The following is a 19,176-nucleotide window of genomic DNA, read 5'->3' as shown; positions in this document are numbered from 1 at the left end:
CGCCTGGCATCCGGCCATCCCAGGACCACCCTTTGAATACGTTTCAACACGGCCTTTTAGCCACGCTGCAGCCAACGCAAAACTGAAGGGGATGAAAGGAGGCTGGTGGCGGGAGGGACAACGGGTCTCAACAGCAGCATTTAAGGGTCACGAAAAGTTGGGCGGCCTCGGCCGCAACCAGACGCCGCCCGCCCGGGACGCCCGGGACGCAGGAGGCGGGAGGCGGCTGTGTCGGACGGCGGCGGGCGCGGGGCTGGCGGCTCGCGGCTCGCGGCGCGGGGCTCACCGGGGGGCGGACCTGGCGGGCCCCCCGCACCCCCGCACCCCCGCACCCCCGCACCCCCACGCAAGCATCTGCCGGGCTCCTCATCCTGTCAGTACCCAAGCCCCCAGGCGTGGGCCGCGCCGGGGCCTCCCGGGGTCCCCGCTGTCTGTCTGTCTGTCCGACCCCTGCGCGGTCCGCGCCGGCGGTGCAGGGGGGCGGCGGGCGCTCGGCGGGCTCCCTCGCGGGCTCCCAGGCTCTTGCTCATATTTGGCCGCGGCCGCCCGTGCCCAGGAATTTCCCGTCATGCCTCCCGCCGCCCCGTCCGTCGCCCGGAGCCGCGGAGGGGGGAGGGAGGGAGGGAGGCGGCGGCGGACGGCGGGCCCCTGCCCTTCCATGAGCGCGCGGCGCGGCCCCCGGCGCCCCCTCTCGCCGCTCCTCTGCCTCTGGCTGCTCGCGGCCGCGGCGCGGGGAGGCGCGCAGGCAGGTAAGTCCCGGCGACGTGCGACCGCGACCCGGGCCCCGGCCTCCTGCGGGCCGGGCAGGGGCGCGGCGGGGAGCGCGGGGGGGTCAGGCCGGCTCCGTCCCCGTCCCCCGCGGTGGGGGCGCCCGCTGACACCTTATCCCGTCCCCGGAGCGGACCTGAGCCCGCGGGACGCCCCGGGCGGCGAGCAGCGCGGGGGGGGGGGGCAGCGCCGGGGGGAGGGGGGAGGGGGGCACGCCGGGGGGAGGGGGCAGGGGGGAGGGGGGGCAGCGCCGGGGGGAGGGGGGAGGGGGGCACGCCGGGGGGAGGGGGGAGGGGGGAGGGGGGGCAGCGCCGGGGCCCCGCCGAAGTGCCCGCTCCGGGAACGGGCCGCTCCGCGTGGGAAAGCGCCCGCCAGGCCCGCGCGTCCCGCAGGGTGGGGGTCTCCGGGGCGCGGGGAGCGAGGGCAGGGGCGCAGGGGGCAGGGGCGGGGACTTGGGGGGGCAAGGGCGGGGTCTCGGGGGCGCAGGGGGCAGGGGCAGGGGCGCGGGGGGCAAGGGCGAGGTCTCGGGGGCGCAGGGGGGCGGGGGCAGGGGGCAGAGGCGGGTCTGGGGGCGCAGGGGGCAGGGGCAGGGGCGCGGGGGGCAGAGGCGGGTCTCCGGGGCGCAGGGGAGCAGGGGCAGGGGCGCAGGGGGCAAGGGCGAGGTCTCGGGGGGCGCAGGGGGGCGGGGGCAGGGGGCAGAGGCGGGTCTCCGGGGCGCAGGGGAGCAGGGGCAGGGGCGCAGGGGGCAAGGGCGGGGGTCTCCGGCGAGTGGCCCGCGGGGTGGGGTCCCGGCTGCCGCCCCCGCGGGCCCCGCTCGTATTTAATAGGCCTAACCCGAGCAGGACCCCGAGTTCGTCAGGTACCAGTTTTGTTTTGCTTTGAAGCGGAAAAAAAGCATCTGAGTCTGTTTTTTTTTTTTTTTTTTTTTTTTTTTTAAGTTTCATACTGGACCATTTAAAGTCAAAACTATGTGAAGGAAAGGTGCCATCGCTGCCCGCCCTGGCTTAGGACTGTGGTAATTCGGGTCTTCACAGGATGATTTTTAAGGGTCGTTTTCTTGAGATCATGTGGAAAATATCAGGGAAACGTTTTTTTTTTTTATTTCCCCCATCAGGCAATTACAAAAAGCAATGATTTGAAATGACGGAGGTAGAGTGTAAGGCCGATGTGAAATTGCACGGACTTTGGTATTCGTGATGAGGCTCTAACTTACTGACCATCAGAGCTTCTCGGTGCTTCATGGTTTCGGGAATGGAAGGTCAAAAATGATCATTCCTCAGTTGAGATAAGGAAACTTCAGTTCGCTTTTGTTTTTGCCACTAGTAGGCTGAACTGTCAACACGGTAATGGCTAGCAATTAGGACTGAGAAATTAGCTGCAAACTGACTCTATTAAGCATGGGTTATATTCAGAACTCTCTTCTCTTTCTCTTATTTCCATTTGCAGCCTTGGTGGCAAAACAGACTTTTTTGTTTTCTTTCAAAACAGACTTTAAAATATAGTTTGTCTGTAAAAATGTCTTTAGGATTTGTGTAACTTCTAACATTGCCAATTTAGATTAATGGGAAATTGAAAAAATGTTTAGCCTTTTTAAATGTGCAGTTTATAAATATTAAGTAATGATATCCATTTCATGTTTGCTTCTGATTGAGACTGTTTTTCAGAAAGACCTTTTTATGGATTCACGTTTTAGGAGTATCTTTAATAGTACTTCTTGGGAAATACAACAGGTTCTAACTGCACATTTTATTAGTGGTCTTCTAGAAAATACTGTGCTGCACGATAAAGAGTGGATTGTACTGCCGGGGAATATATGTTTCTTTCTTTTTTTTTTTAATTTCTTCAGTGATGTGTTGACTTACCTAATTCTTGTGGTAAAGCAGCCCTCGAAGACCAAAATCCACTGTGCTGTGGCCCCTTGCCAGCAGTTTTGAACACCAAGTGTATATTTGGATCATTTAAACATTCACTTTTTTAATTTTGGTCCCAGCTGACCTATAAGTCTAATTTCTGGTGACTTTTATTAGGGCCCTATGTGAACGTCTGGAATTTTTTTATATTAAAGTCAGTAGCTCTCTGCCGTATAGAATTTTGTCAGAGTGCCTAACCGCCTGTCTGCCAAAGTTGCAAACATACAGCATCATTTAGGTTTTGAATCAAACCTAGGTTTTAAAGGTGCTTGTTCTAAAATTTTAACTAAAATGTTAACCCATTAGGTCAGAAATCTTTACTATTTTGCTAAACTCAAGTAACAAGAATATCCAAAAAAGATCCCAGCAGTAGCTTAATAGATTTTTTTCCCCTACATTTTCTAATACATTTATCCTTTTTAAATTAAGAATAAAATTTCAGCCATTAAAGAGGAACTTCAGGCAATAATACATTTTGGCTCTATTATCTGGTCACAGTTTTTTTATTTTTATCTCACCTGTGTTCCTTACCATAGTTGGGGATTGATTGATGAATTTGGCTCAGATGTTTAACTTCCTTTTCTGTAAACTGATGAAGTTGAACATAATCTCCATGTCCCTTCTAACTCCAGAATACTGTAATATTGTTTTTGTTTATATGATCCTGTGGAGCTACCCACACTACATTGATTCAGACTTCACATTGTCAGCTCTGACTTGCTATACGTGTTCAACTGGTCTTCTTGTGGTCAGATCTGATTGGTGTGGATCCAGCTTGTGGAACATCTTGATACTTGGCACATGGGCACAGATGCACACACGTTGACAGAGTTCTGTGATATTAAGTTTCTGTGTTACTTTCTCTTCCCCTGATCTAATAGCGGAAAGTGCTGGTTATGTCATAGGGTAAATGTCAAACTGCTGTTTGGGGACAGTTAAGCCCAGGCCCTAAAATGGTTTGGTATTCAGTTCTGGAATTTGTGTCTTGGTTAGGGATACCACAGTAGAGCACCCAAACCTTTCTGTGGTTGGGAGGCTGTGGCTAGTTATTTGGGGGCATTCCAGATGAAACGCCCTACATTCCTACAAAATGCCCTATTGATCATACTTGGACCTACCCATCTGGTCTATTCAGAATTAAATTGAGTTTGAATAGGAGGGTAATCAGATTTCTGTTTAATTTGCCAGTTGTTGGGATCTGTGATTGCTGTACAGATAGATATTTCAAGACTTTACTTTGAAAATTCCGATATTTTCTCCTTTGTGGGCACAGTTGTTTTTTCTGTTAAAGTTCTCAGCATGATCCTGGATCCTTGTTCACATGTTTTCTCCATAGCAGACCAAAGTTGTCTTTATGGCTTTTAAAGAAAAGCAAGGAAAGAATAAAATTGTAGAAAAGGTAGGCCAGCAATAAATCAACCAATTGACTTTATGGAGGATTTGGTTATTGCCTCTTTTAAGCTTCTGTTGTAAGTAACAGAAATGAACTTGAACTAGTTTTAGGAAAACGAAAGAGAGGTATTCGATGGAAGCTAAGTGCAGACAGACCTTATTAGGGACTAGGGACTGGAAAACCTGGAACTTTCCATCTCTCCTCTTGGCCTTTCTTTGCTTCATTGTCCATTCTTTGCTGACCATTTTTTTCCTGCTTTCCTGTGTTCCTGGTTGAATTTGACTGCTCAGCAGCTCTTGAATATTTATGTGTCCCTCGGTTCACAGGGAAAGACTAAATCATTGAGGCTGGAATCTAAATTCCTGAGAGATAGAACCTGTTAGACATAGGTTGGGTCACATTGTTGATATAGATTTTCCCTAAGATTTCCTCTAATTCTGGAGTTCTTTGTAGTACGTGTTGCAGACATTTGTGTGGTTTGATTTTGCATTTTTACATTTTGTACTATGGGGTTATTAGTTCTTAAAAGGTATAATTTTCTTTTGATTGCAGTATGTGTAGAAACGAGTGTGCCACCTTCAGTGGGATCCTAGGATTTTTAGAGCAGTTCATTCAGACAGAGGCAGGAATGCTGAAGAGGAGGAGCCTTGGGGGAGTGAACGGAGGGTAGCACCACATTTAGGAATTACGGCACAGCTTGGCATCCACCTGACTTGTGAAAGATCCTCTTTAATAACAGTTGATCCATCCTGTAGATAATTGTCTGCATATTTTCAGGAATTCACTGAATTAAAATGCTGGGCTCAAATAGCTTAAGGGTGAATTCATTAAAACGATTTAAGTGATAACTGCAGACATTCAAAATAGTAGTAGTTGAGGGAGTTCCTTAGTTATTTTCCTGTTTCTCACCCAGGTTTAGTATTTCCCATCTCTCCCTTTCCCTTAGACCACTTCGGCCGCCTGGATTGTTTTTCTCTCCTAACTTGGCCTTCGGACCCGAAGGTCTCCACCTCATGGTCGTGTCGTTTGCGAAGCTTTCTCCACCTCTTAGAATTTGTTATTTCTTTTGTTTCCAAAACATTCTGTACCGTGATTGGAGCATGATTTTACCATCTTGCGTGTATTCATCCTCACTGGACTATAAGTTCTATTAGACCAGTGAATCATCTAGAAGAATTCACATAAGCTGTTAGCATCCATCATCCCAGGCATGATGATTCCAGCTTTTTCAGATGTTCTGAAGCTTGTATGGCATCCTGCTTGTCACTGCCTTCTCCTTCAATCATTGAAGCTCAGTCATATTGCTCTTCTTTCTTAGTCCTTGTCTGTTTTCTAGATACTACAGGCTTTTCCATGAAAATTCTAGTTCTATTGTGATGATCAAATATGTAGATGATGGGATCTTTTCTTACCAACTGAGATGGATAGGGAAGGAAAGTATAGCAAACTGATATGGAAGGAAATCGACTTGTGTTGAGCCTCCAATATTTACCAGATCAGATAGAGGGGGCAGGTATAGGAAAACATTGGCGCATAAATGAAGGGGAATAGCGGGAAGGTAAAGTATAAAGATGGAAAATTAAGTTTGGCTTAGAACATGGAGGGCTTTCAGTACCAGGCGAGGAAATTTGGACTGGGTTAGTAAATTATGAGATTGAAATTTTTTTGAGTCCTCAAAATCAGGATTGGATTATAAGATATATTATCTAATAATTCAGGGGATGAGTCAAATTGGGAAAGAAACCATCGGATTAATAAAGAAAGGTTAAAAGAGATTTCTTAGAGAATGAGGACCTGAACAAGGGTTGGTGGCACTGGGATTGGAGGAGTGTTGCTGAGGAAGACAGCATAGAAACAAACAAGTAATTGAAGATAGAGATAGAGAGGGATGACTAAAAGATGATGGGAAGATGTTAAGCCTGGGCGTTTGCGAGGATGTGAGCTCAGCAGGTTTGTGGGTGGAGGTAAAAAAATGAGTTTTGTTTTAGAGATCTCTTGCATTTGAGGTGCTGGTCGAACCTTCATGTGGAGATGTGTAGCCAGAAATGTGAGGCTGTGACTTGGAGGGATGGGGGGCTGGAGTAAAACGCGGATGAGTAAGGAAACCTAAAACTAAAGGGGAGAAGAAAACAAAACACTTGTTGACTGGAGGAAGAGGAGGGACACAGGAAAAGCGTGATCATCCAGAAGATGCAGCTCCATGTGGCTTTGAATGAAGGCCAGTCAGTGTATGGCTTTCTGTCCCAGAGCTTTCCTTGTTTAGGGGACACCGCATGTACTCACTCCACGAATAGCACATGGGAAGCCTTGAGCAAAGGATCCTTTGGAAAGACCTTCCCAAACTGCAAAATTGTTGCTGGTACTTCCTGTCTTAACCTCTTCGGTGGCGTATATCTCTTAAGATAAAGGACTAACGCCATCATTGTCTTCGTCATCACCAGGCCTTGCTTTTCTCTGTACTCTGAGCTTCCTACAAGGGGTTCATTTAGCTTTGAACACACATTTTACTCTGTTTTGTCCTCACTCCTCCCTTTATCTTCTCCAAGAACATGAAGCCATTCCCACCAGATGGCTTTTTTATTTTTTGGTCCTCTGTGGGCACTTTTTTATTGCCATGGTCAAGTTGGTTCTTTTTCTTTCTTTTTAAAAGTATTTTATTTATTTATTTGAGAGGGGGGTGAGGCAGAGGGAGAAGCAGACCCCCTGCTGAGTCGGGAACCAGATGTGGGGCTTGATCCCAGGACCCCGGGATCATGACCTGAGCCAGAAGCGGACGCTTAACACACTGAGCCACCCAGGTGCTCCTGCCATGGTCAAGTTCTTATCCCTAAAATAATTATTGACAATTTCCTAATCTATGATTTTAAAAATTTATAATAAATCTCATCACTACCTCTTCCTTACAGAATGCCTTGTTTTTCTTATCTCTTCAAGCATTGCCTGCAAGTTTCTTGAACACTTGAGTTGGCCACCTGGCATACCCTGATCTGTGACTCTGGGCCTGGTAGCCTGGAGCAGCATTGTTACCTGGCATCTGTATGACTAGGTTACCCAGCAGAGTGCTGGTTACAGGAAACTGCCAATTTCCTGGTACCTGTCTTTTCTGAAGGAAAGCAGAGGGAATTTACTTCATTGAGAAGGCTTTATTTGCATAAACTGCAGAGGTTGGTAAAATATGGAGATGAATGCAGGTGAAACAGAGAAATAGTGCTGGTGTAGGAAATGTGCTCTCAGGGCCTGCTTCCTGGCCAACAGGGTATCCTGATTCTGTTTCTAAGAATAGTATACTCTTCATAACATGCGTCTGAAATGGCATGTCTATGTTTAGTATGGAGTATTAAGAATAATTTCTAACTTGATTAAAAAAAAGGAACCCTCCCAGATGCTAGTAGTTGTGCTTTTAGTAGCTGTTGGCTGAGAAAATACATAATAGCAAAAAGCCATTATAAAAATCTTTTTTAAAAAATTTTTATTTATCTATGATAGTCACACACACACACACAGAGAGAGAGAGAGACAGAGAGAGAGAGAGAGAGAGAGAGGCAGAGACATAGGCAGAGGGAGAAGCAGTCTCCATGCACCGGGAGCCCGATGTGGGATTCGATCCCGGGTCTCCAGGATCGTGCCCTGGGCCAAAGGCAGGCGCTAAACTGCTGTGCCACCCAGGGATCCCACCATAATAAAAATCTTAAATCAGTTTTTTTAAAATATAAAAGCATTCTGACGTTCAGAAAGTACGTATATGTGGAAATTATGGCTTATAGAGCCTATAGATAGCTTGATTTCTTGCTTTGTGGATACTCTCAGGGAGGTTCTGGTGTCAGTTTTCAGTGGCTCGTTGTCATCTCACTTTAGAATGTGGAGGAGAGTTTTGTTTGAAAATCTGAGCCATGGTTGAAATTTTAGAATGACAAGAAAGTTCCTTCTCAATATCCTCTTGGAACAGCAGTTGCCTGTTTTATGCCAGGCAATGTGCTTTATGCTAAGACTGGGGCTGTTAAGCGGTCTCAGGGACTAGTATATGAATGCTTTTTTAAAATTATATTTTCAGGTATATAAGCATCATTCTTAGGGCCATTCTCCTGTTTTTTTAGGATGAAACTTAGTCGGTGATTTGTATATAAGTACATACCTACGGCGGTCTCTGTCATGGCATAACCATCTTCTATTACAGTAAATTACACAGTGAATCTTTGTGGTTTCTTGGGTCAGTTTATTTTATTTAAAGGAAAAAAAAGAAAAAAGAAAAAGCCCAACCCTGCAAACCAAACCAAACCAACCAATCCCTCAGTACATATGTGAAATTTAAGGCAGCACCAAAAATAAGCCTGTACTACATGTTAAAGAGTCTTTAAAAGATATCAGGACAGCTTTGGTGTAAATCAGAGTCCTGAATTTTATGTTTGTGCTTTCATTTCTCTTATTTATGTTTGGTTGAATCTGGGCGTGGTTGGGGTTAGGAGAAATCTAAGGTGACCATTACTGGTGGATATTTATCTTACAGTAGTGGTGTCTAAGGAAAAAAAGGTAGGGTCATACCTCCCTGTACACAGTCCATTAGGTAGGACAGCAGTTGAGGGACCGCAGGTAGTCTGGGAGCCCTTGTCTCACAGTAATTGAGAATGAAAAGGTGCTTATACTGAAGTCCTTCCCGATATCTTGGTATGTGAATATTCCATCTAGTGAGGTCACTGTAGGGAGCCAGGAAGAGCCTGGTCCAAGGTAGGGGATGTGTACCAGTTTGCAGATCCAGGGGGAGAATTGCAGGCTCATGAGTACATTTGCATCCTTTCATGATGCAAAGGATGGAGTGCGATGAAAAGAACATTGGAGAGCAAATTCGAGGACTGGGTTTTCCTGGTCCTGTTCTTGCCCGAAGCATTTACACTCTCTGTGCCTCAGTTTTCACATCAGCAAACTGAACCAACTGGACTGAGTAATACCTGATGTTTTTGCTTGCAGATTCTATGGTCTGTGGGCTGTCTAAAAGTCTCCAAGTAGCTTGCACAGTTTTTAATGGAAATGATATGATTAATAAATTATACAAAGTTGTCTTCTCTTGTTATGTTTGGTTCAAGTTGTTTCTTTGGGAAACTACGTATAAATGTTATTCTGTGACTAAGATCTTATGTTTGAGCTTTGTAGCCTATTGTGCTCAGTAATTTGATCCATAAGCCAAGTTATATAACCCTTTTAAAGATTCAGTACTTATTTAGAGGATAGATTACAGTGTATTAGAAGCATCGTATTAACTATCCCATTTGAAGCGATGGCATTAAGCAGGAGAAACTATGTTGGTTGATCTAAATAAACAGCTAAGAATTGCGTATTTAGGCTTGATGATGTATCTCAGATGGGAATAATCCTCTTTTTTTTTTTTTTTATAAAGGATTTTATTTATTTATTCATGAGAGGCACAGAGAGAGAGAGAGAGGCAGAGGGAGAAGCAGGCCCCATGCAGGGAGCCTGACATGGGACTCGATCCCAGGTCTCCAGGGTCACGCTCTGGACTGAAGGTGGTGCTAAACGGCTGAGCCACCCGGGCTGCCCAGGGAATAGTCCTCTTTTAATCCGGGTACACTGCTAGTAGAATTTACTTTTGACCATCCTAGAAATATATTTAATTCTTAAAACTAGTTAATTTGCTCTTACCGTTAAAGAAGAAAATCTTCTCCATTGAGCTTTAAAGAAAAATTACTTTACTGATTAGACAGGTAGAAGAAAAATCTCTTGCCTTTAAAATGCATTGTTAAGTTTTTGCCCTTTTTCATTATAAATATTTCACAATGCCCAAAAAAGAATATATAACATCTATACATAGGATATAAAGAATGATTTAAAAAAAATCTAGATACCCCTACCCAGCTTCAGAAGTAGTGTTAACGTTGCCTGCATGACCTCCATTCATACCTTCTCCCTCCTCAGAGTATCTCTGGTCATGCATTTGGTGACAATCATTTAACACAAGTGATAACTAATATACATTCTTGCTTTTTCTTTCCACTCTATCTTTTCTTTTTTTATAGTTTTACCATAGATGTATCTATCTCTACATATATTATTATTTACTTTTGCATGTTTTGGAACCCTCTACTAATATTGTCATCTGCTCTTCAACTCCTAGGACTTGCCCCCCCCCCCCATTACATTATATCTGTGTTACCCATGTTGGTGTATGCAACTCATTTTTAAAAGATTAACATTTGTTTTATTGTCTATGTGTTTTTCTACATTTTATTTATTTCTGCTTTTTTTTTTTTTAATTTCTGCTTCTTTCACATTTACATGTTAGAGTTCTTATGTTTTTCTGTGGAGTCGAATCTATTTTTTCCCATTGCTTCTAAGCTTCACCACCAATATAGTGAGTAATAATAGTAATGGTGATGATGATAATAATAATTATAATAATAGCAAATACAACAGATGTTACTAGTCTATTTACCATTTGTGCCACCCGCTAGTCTAAGTATTTACTCTTTACGTAGATTAACTTATTTAATGCTCAAGACAACTTAATCAAGGAGGTAGCATATTATTGGGAGAACTCATACATTGAGATTAGGGCCCGAGGTGCAAGGCATTCAGTAATTTCTATGACTATGATTTAAATCTTGGCAGTCTGGCCGCAGAGTTTATGCTCCTAATCATAACAGTATTATGACTCCTATGTAGCCTTTTCTTTTAATTATGTGTTTTTCCCATTTAACTTTTTAAGGTATTAAAGTGTTTTTGTGACTTTCAAAAAAGAATGAGCCTAGGGTGATCATCAAGTTGGTTCTCCTGCACAACACCAATTATTTAAAGTCATACTACAGTTTAATTTGCTTCATGGTTAGACCCTGACTTTTTTCATGCAGGTTTTTAAAAATTCTCTGGGATTTATTATTGCTTCCCCCCCTTAATTAAAAGGAAAAAGTATATCTTCTGTATTATTCTTATAAAATATTTTTGTTTTTTACTTTGGTATATGGTTTGGAATTGATTTCATTGATTTCCTGTGCTAATTTGGACTAGTTTCTTCATTTTTAGACAATGGCGTCCTATTAAAAAAAAGTGTTTCTGTGATCTTAAATGGATCACTTAATCTGCCTGATGAGCCTTGGTTTTCCCAACTAAGTTGCATTTGTTAGGTGTAATTATTTCACTAATCAGACATATGTAATTGCTAAACAGAGCCTCCTTTCGGTGTAAAGTAACCAAGGATGATCATGAAGGAAAGAATCAAATGGAAGTTCCTGATAGTGATTGGAAACTACTGATTTTCCCCAACCCCTCAAATTGCAGAACAAAAAACTTCAGTATAGAGAGTAAAATCCCTTTATACTGTAACTTTCTTGTATAACTTTAATTTTTTTCCTAAAATCGATTAATTTCCTAATTATTTTTCCCTTACATTGTGAGTTCATGATGTCTTCAAGTCTTTCCAAGGTCTTGGATAATCTCCTAATATCCTTTATTTAAACATGCTCAAATTTCTCTTATCTTTAAAAATAAACAGAAAGCCTACTCCACTTGCCATCATCCTCTGTGACCAAGTTGTTTTACAAGTTGTTTATGTCCTTGCTGTCTCTATCTGCTCTCCAACCAAAAATAGGTGCTAAGCCCATGTTACATGTCAGGCACTAACTCATCTAATCTCTGGGGACGCAGTATGAGCTAGAGAGACTAGGGACTTTCATTCCCACTTTGGAACTAGCATGGCCTGTCGTAGAAGGAGTGAGAAGACCATTTGTGGTAGGAGAAGGAGGGAGGATGGTTAGAGTTGAGAGTAAAGAGAGTGATGAGATCAGATGGGGCTTTTAGACCATAATGAGGAACTTCGATAGTATTTGTGTGATGGAAGCCATTAGGGGGTTTTAAGGAGGCAGTGATAAGATCTGATTTGCATTTTAAAATTGTCAGTCTAGCTGCCATGTGGTGAATGGATTGTAGGGACCAAATGGAAAAACCATTAAGGGCTAGTTCAGTTGGTAACGGTTAGGACCCGAGTGCTGATGGCAAAACTGATGGATTGCTGATGGAGTGGATATAGGGTCTTAAGAAAATGGGAAGAACCATCCGTGCTATTCCACTGAAACTGCTTTGATCGGAGCCATTAATGGTGTCCATATAATTCAGCTGAACGGACACAATTTGGTTCCTATCTTCAGGACATTTGATACATTGACAATTCAGTCCTAGTTTGGTTTGTAACACTGGTATTGTTACATATGTGATTGTAGGCAAATTCATTAAATTATCTGTGCCTCAGTTTCCTCACTTGTAGGATGGCATTACTATTATACCTACCACATACATTGTTGTACTCATTAAATGAGATGATATAGGTAGTTTCCTTAGCACAGTGTCTTCCCCAGAGTTCATTCACAGTAAATGTTTGCTAGCAACAGCCTTATCATTGTCCCAATCATCATCCTCATTGTTATTCTGGAACAACACTTTCCTTGACCTCTCTCTTCTTTGGCGGGTGATCCTTCTTGGTCTTCTTTGCTAATTCTTTCTCCTCCAGCTCACTCATAAATGTTGAAGACTCCTAACTCTGGGAAATGAACTAGGGGTGGTGGAAGGGGAGGAGGGCGGAGGGTGGGGGTGAATGGGTGACGGGCACTGAGGAGGGCACGTGATGGGATGAGCACTGGGTGTTATTCTGTATGTTGGCAAATTGAACACCAATAAAAAATAAATTAATTATTTAAAAAAATGTTGAAGTTCCTCAGGGCTCTGACATTTTCTTTTCTCATTGTATGTATTTTCCGAGGCAATCCAGTTTACTCCACAGCTTCAGTTCCATTTGTATAAAATTAACTCCCCCTAAATCTACCCATAGACCAGATCTGTTTCCTAAGCCCCAGTCCTGTATATCACTTGCCTCTACATTATCTCCACTTGGATGGTAGTGTCTTAGGCAACCTTCGACATATCAAAAACTGAAGGTTTTTTGTTGTTGTTGTTATTTTTGTTATTTTTTGCCCAAACTTAAGCTTCCCCTCTTGTTCCCTAACTTAAGTAAATGATACTACCATTTGCACAGTTGCTTGAGCCAGAACTGTGAAGTTCTCCTAATTTTTTTTTCTATTCTCATGTGCTGTATCGAATTTTTCCCTACAATTTTGCGATAGCTTCCTCATTAGTCTTATCTCACCTCCATCCACTTTCCACCTTCCAGTTGGATCTGATCTTGCTACTCTCCTTCAGTTACTCCCCTTTCTTTATAGGTTGAAGTTCCATATTCTTATAATGGCTTCCAAGATTTGCTCTGCCCGGCTGCCTTGTCAGCCTCCTCAGCTCTCCTCCTGTACTCCTCACCTCTACCCCTCCAGCCATGCTCCTCTTTCATCACCACCAGCAGGCTGCATTCATTCTTATCTTAGGGCCACTGCTTTTCACTTTCTTTGTTGGGAAGACTTGTTTCTTCATCCTTTTTTTATTTGTTTGTTTTTTTTTATTTCTTCATTCTTGATGTGGGCAACATAGTCTGATCTTTTATGCTTAGTTTAAACGTTACTGCCTCCAGGAAGGCTTTCTTATGCCCCCCACTGCCCAAACTAGACTACTTGCTTCTGTTATATAGGATCTTTATTCCCCTTTGTTTCTCTGTGGTCCTTATTGCACTTCCCAATAGTATCTTTCTCACCAACATGTAAGCTTCACAGAGGGAAGGACCATGGTGCATTGTTTCTCACATTGTCCCCAGCATCTGTTAGATAAAGGATGAATGCATCGTGGGCTCGCCCAGTTTGGGAAGTGAGAGGCCTTGTGGCTGACTTTGAGGTGTGTTTTTCTTAATCTTGCAGGGTGCTCAAAGGGAAAAAGAGAAAAGTTTAGGTTTACTACAGTTTACTTTTCTGACTCCAGTGGCCACAGTGAAGAGAGGGGGAAGGAACATCAGAACTGGAGATGGTTGGAGCAAGACGTGGTGCCCTAGAGTTGAATTTCTTTGCTCTGATTGAAGTAGCATCCAGACTTTCCAGGGCAGTTTCCCTAGTTTTCCACATTTGCTTTGTCTTTTTCAAAAGTCCGGCATGGCAGTGCTTCTCAGATCCTTGGTATGCTAGGCATGAGCATTGCCTCAGAACCCCTGCTTCATGTGGCTTCCAGTGCCGGAAGGGCTTGCCAGAGTTAACTGTTGGCTCGAGATACTATGCCAGTTATTAAGCTCCTTAGACCCGTGACTACCTGCGTTCTGGCCTTGGCGCCTATTTAGAAACTGGCCGGATCTGCTGGATTCGCTTTCACTAACTTGCAGGAACAGTGTTTGCACATGAGATGAGTTGGGATTGGCCTTTTCCTCAACACATTTTCTCTGCACTTGGTCTAGCAGAAGTATTTCAGAGTGGGTTTATCCTATTTCAGTTCCCAGTGTGGATGCACAGTTTCCTTTATATTCTCTTTTAAAGGGTATTTATTTGTATTGCCACCTTTGTGTGTTTGTGTATGCGTGTAGGCATGTGTACAGTCTCTCTTTATCTCTGCTTTTTAGAGGTTCCCTCTATGCCATTTCTTTGTTTTGTAACTCTCTCTATACGAGAGTCCTTTTTTAGTAGGTCCATTTAAATCACTTATATTTTGTGTTATCATGGATGAAGTTGATGACATTCCTTGTCCTGTTTTATCCTCTCTTTGTGATCTTTCCCCCTTAGTTTTCAATCGTTTGCCATATCATTTCTGTGTTTTATTTACTTTTATAGTTCATAGGGATTTGAAAGGTTAACATTTTAGGTTCTGTGACCTTGAAAAAGTGTTTAAAAACATCATTGAACCTAAACTAATCTAATGATTAAATTTGGAAAAAAAAAAAAAAAGATACAATAGCATTTGATGCTTCTCTGCAGGAGGAGTTTGGATTCTTTTATTTTTTTCTGCTGTGCCTTTGTTACCTAAGATCCACATGGGGCTGTAGATGCACATGGTTATTGTGAAATGTTATTTTTATATGTTCTCCCTTTCCAGGATTATTTTTATCTTTTTTCATTTAATTATATAACATCTACTGCATTTAGTGATTACCACCATACCTTTTATACCTCAACTTTACCATTCTTAAGGATATTTTGATTCATATATCATTTGGCTAGAGTCCATCCTTGAGGTCTTTTTTCCCCTACATGCAGAATATATGCATGCATGTTTCCTGAGCTCTCCTGTTATCTGAAGGAATTATAGAGTGTTATATAACATGTTAGCCTTTTCTTTTTTTGGAAAACAACATTTAATAGGAATCCAATAAAGCGTAATTAGGAGGCTTCAGAATGCTTGTAGAATAATCTAAATTCAAATAATAGTGTAATTATGAAATATAAAAAGTTGCTAGCATTCTGTTTGGAAGAAAAACCTGGAAACAATAGAATTTATTGGCATTCAAACAACAAATTAATTACTAAACAAGATTAGTACTGGGAATTCAATACCTCTAATGTAGATAATTATCAGAGTTGTGATGCAAAATTAGTCATAAATCTGAGAACAGTTTTATCTTTGAATGTGAGTACTATTGGTAGTTTTAGTTGAGTTGCAACAGTATTTTCTAACTTTTATTGAGATGTTCAAATTAGAACTAACCAAAAGTTTACCTTGTCGGATTCTTGTTTTATTAATATGTTTGCTTCATGCATGCATAAAGTTAGATCACTCTATATGATTGAAACAGTTGATTACAAAACCTGAATTTTTTTGTCAAAGACAGTTTTTTTGGCAGTCACTGAAACATCATTGCTGTAATAGAAAAATTAATCTCAAATTAATCTTAGCTGAATTGTCTGTTAGACAATTGCCTCATTCTTACCCTGTTCAAAACTAAGCTAATTAAACCCTGCCACATATGCACATGCATGCACACACGCACATATACATACACACGCTGTCTTTCACTTTCTAACTCTATCTCTACACGATATTTCTTCTTTTCCCCCTCAGTAAGAGGAGTAAAATTCACTGAGCAATCTGCTAATTACTTTCAAAAACATTATCTCATTTAATCCTTCCAAAACTTAATGAAGTTAGTGTTATGATACATTATGTAGGTAAGGAAACTTAGGATCAGAAAGCGTAACTAATTTGCTCGAGATTTATGAGTTGAGCTAAGTGATGGAGTCAGAATTTGAACCCAGTTCGGACTCTTTCCTGTTTACCACATTGCCTAGATAGACCATAAGACCCTAGAGGAGGAAAACAGAGAAACAGAGGGAGTGACGTTTTAGCTCAGTTCAATGAAAATATTTATTTATTTATGGATCTTGGCCTAATATCTTCATTGTAACATCTGATAATGTGTTTTTTAATTTAAATTCAATGAATACATATAGTGTATTATAGTTTCAGAGATAGAGTTCAGTGATGATGAAAACATTTCTTGAGCCTTTATTTTACAGGGGTGTATACCACGGACTACTCTCAAGGAGTCTGGGGGAGAGGCATACATAAAAACCTGAAACTCTAAAATGCAGTAGTGGATATAGTAATAGAGGCATTGAAGTAGGAAGTAGTATAGAGAAGAATTGGTTAATTTTCTGATGGAAGAGATGAGGAGAGGGCTGAGGTGGGGGGTAAGGGAAAGTTTCCAAGAGGAAATGATATCTAAACTGGGTCTTGGAGGTTAAAAATGAAGAGTTCATTCCCTGTATGAGTATATGGGTGGTATGGTGAGTGTGGAAAAGGTGTGTGGGAAATGATAAAGAGTTGGCTATTATCAGAACATTTATTTATTTATTCAAAATGTACTTATGGAATGCCTACCAGGAGTTAGTCAATGTGTGAGGTACTAGAGACAAGGTAAAGAACGAGAGAGTTCGTGTGGCATATAGTGTACCAGGGAGTGTTGATGGCTGAAGTTATACAAGTAGGAGGAGAAGCGAACCTTATAGGTCTCGAATGCCAAGGTAGATTGGTTGAATTTTCCCCTGTAGGTGCCAATGAGTATGGAAGACATGAAGCCAGGGGTATTGACATGGGCAGAACTAGTACAGAGCACTTTTGCAGCTGTAGGGAGGGTGGGTGTGAGGGGAGTCAGGTTGAGGCAGGAAGACCAGTAAGAGGCCATTGCTGTATTTTAGATGAAAGGTAAAAAGAAAAGGGTGTATTTGAGCAAAATCTTGGAAATAAATTGGCACTAACGGCTTAGTGTCAATTGGGGATATGAATGGTTAAAATAGACAATGATTGAGGATGACTCCCAGATTTTAAGTTTACTGGCTGGGTGCATGGGAGTAGTTTTTAACAGGCTCAGGAATACAGAAAGAACAATAAATTAGTAAAGAAAGAAACAAATTGAGTTTACCTAAAAAAATTGGTAAAGAGGCAAACAAATGAATAGTTTGAGATGCATGTGGAATACCCACATTTTTCTTCTTCCTTTTTTTAAAAAATTTTTTAAAAATTTTTATTTATTTATGATAGTCACAGAGAGAGAGAGAGAGAGAGAGAGAGGCAGAGACATAGGCAGAGGGAGAAGCAGGCTCCATGCACCGGGAGCCTGATGTGGGATTCGATCCTGGGTCTCCAGGATCGCGCCCTGGGCCAAAGGCAGGCGCCAAACCACTGCGCCACCCAGGGATCCCCTTCTTCCTTTTTTTTAAAGTGGTCTCCACACTGAGCATGGAGCCCAAAGTGGGGCTTGAACTCACCGCTGTGAGATCGACTTTGAGATATAGACCTGAGCTGAGATCAAGAGTCCGACACTTAACTGACTGAGCCAGCTAGGCGCTCCCCCGCCCAAATTCTTTTAAAACATAATTTAATCACCTAAAATTAATTTTTAAAAACCCGCTGTGGAACATTTTGCAAAAATATTTCATTTCTTTCACTCTATGATCTCATTCATGACTTCTCTCCCGAGGTCAACATGGTATCAAAGGATAGCTGATGGAGGTCATTAAGATTTATCTTTCAGTGTAATAGCAGTCCATTTTCATAAAATTTCTCCTTTATCTGCCCTATCAGATTCAAGCCACAACACATACCATCATGAGAGTTTTATTTCATAATTTTCTTACTTTCTACAATAGAAAGTACACTTGGAGGGGAGGAATGCTAAAATTTCTGGTACAAGAGCAAATATTTATTTGAAGTTTCCAGTGCTAACGCTTTTCTTTTCCTGGAATGGTGGCAAAGTTCTAACTTAAAATATTTGAAACATGATTTAGGGACACATATTTTTAGGGCTTGTATTCAACTCATTAAAAATAGTTTGGTAGTGATAGATATAGATGCTGTAGCTTATAGTTCCAGGCGTAGGATTTAGTCAGCCTACATTAGCAAGTTTTTCTTTAGGTGAAATGGTCTGTTCCATCTTTTTTGCACGTACAAGCTTTATTTTTATGAAAAACCTGTACATGCATCTTGGTACATGGGAACTTAAGATGAAAAGCAACCGCCTCCAACTCCACCCCTCCCCATCGCGGTCTCACTCTTGTGGAGTAATGTTTTTAAATCATTCTGGTAGTTCCCTAATTTTAGTCAATATAGTTCTAGTCCTGCTTCTTGATTCATCTATTTTATTTGATACCCAGTCATGAGAAGTAAGGATGTATCTCTGTTCTTTCTTCTCTAGTTTGTCCACCACTGTTTACTGTTGTTTTGACTTTTACATTTTCCTTATTGTTCACTTTTATAACAATAACAATAAATAATATATTTGCTCCTCAGCTTTGGATAGGCTACCTGCCAAGCAGTGTGACAGATTCCAGGGAGAGTGATTTAGATAAATCAGCAGTTTATTTTTCTCCTGCAAGAGCCCAGGGCAAGTAATCACCCACTGGTGGATGGACTGGTGAAGAGCTTAGCTTCATGACCTGCTAAGTCTGTCTTTCCCCTCAAGGAGCTTCCATCTCAGGGTCCAGGCAGGCTGCTATAGTCGTTGCCATTTCCGAGAGGAAGAGGATGGCTGAAGTAAGTGACTTTGTCTGTAAAGGAAGTGCCTCGATCTTTCGGCTTATATTCCATTGGCCAAAAGTGAGTATCATGATCTCAGCAAGGGAGGCTGAGAGATGTATATTCAGCTAAAATTTCAGAGAGTTCTATTACTTCTATTACACAAAGAAGGAAGAATGGATTCCGAGGGTCAATTAGCATTTTCTTGTCTAGTTAGTATCTCCTAACAATACCTTATCA

The 19,176-nt window shown here is 42.2% G+C and overlaps 1 protein-coding gene across 1 annotated transcript in view; it reads left to right on the top strand.

The window, feature by feature from the left end:
* Positions 1–615: 615 nt before the first annotated feature.
* Positions 616–19,176, top strand: part of MSRB3 (methionine sulfoxide reductase B3) — a 178,278-nt gene continuing 159,717 nt past the window's right edge. The window contains exon 1 of the mRNA XM_041757528.1: positions 616–749. The gene's annotated coding sequence lies outside the window, so the exon portion shown is untranslated. The remainder of the gene's footprint in view (positions 750–19,176) is intronic.

This window comes from Vulpes lagopus, chromosome 5, assembly GCF_018345385.1.
Source record: "Vulpes lagopus strain Blue_001 chromosome 5, ASM1834538v1, whole genome shotgun sequence".
Taxonomy (NCBI): Eukaryota; Metazoa; Chordata; class Mammalia; order Carnivora; family Canidae; genus Vulpes; species Vulpes lagopus.
Note: the sequence above shows the minus strand (reverse complement) of the source record. Positions and strands in the feature narration are given on the sequence as shown.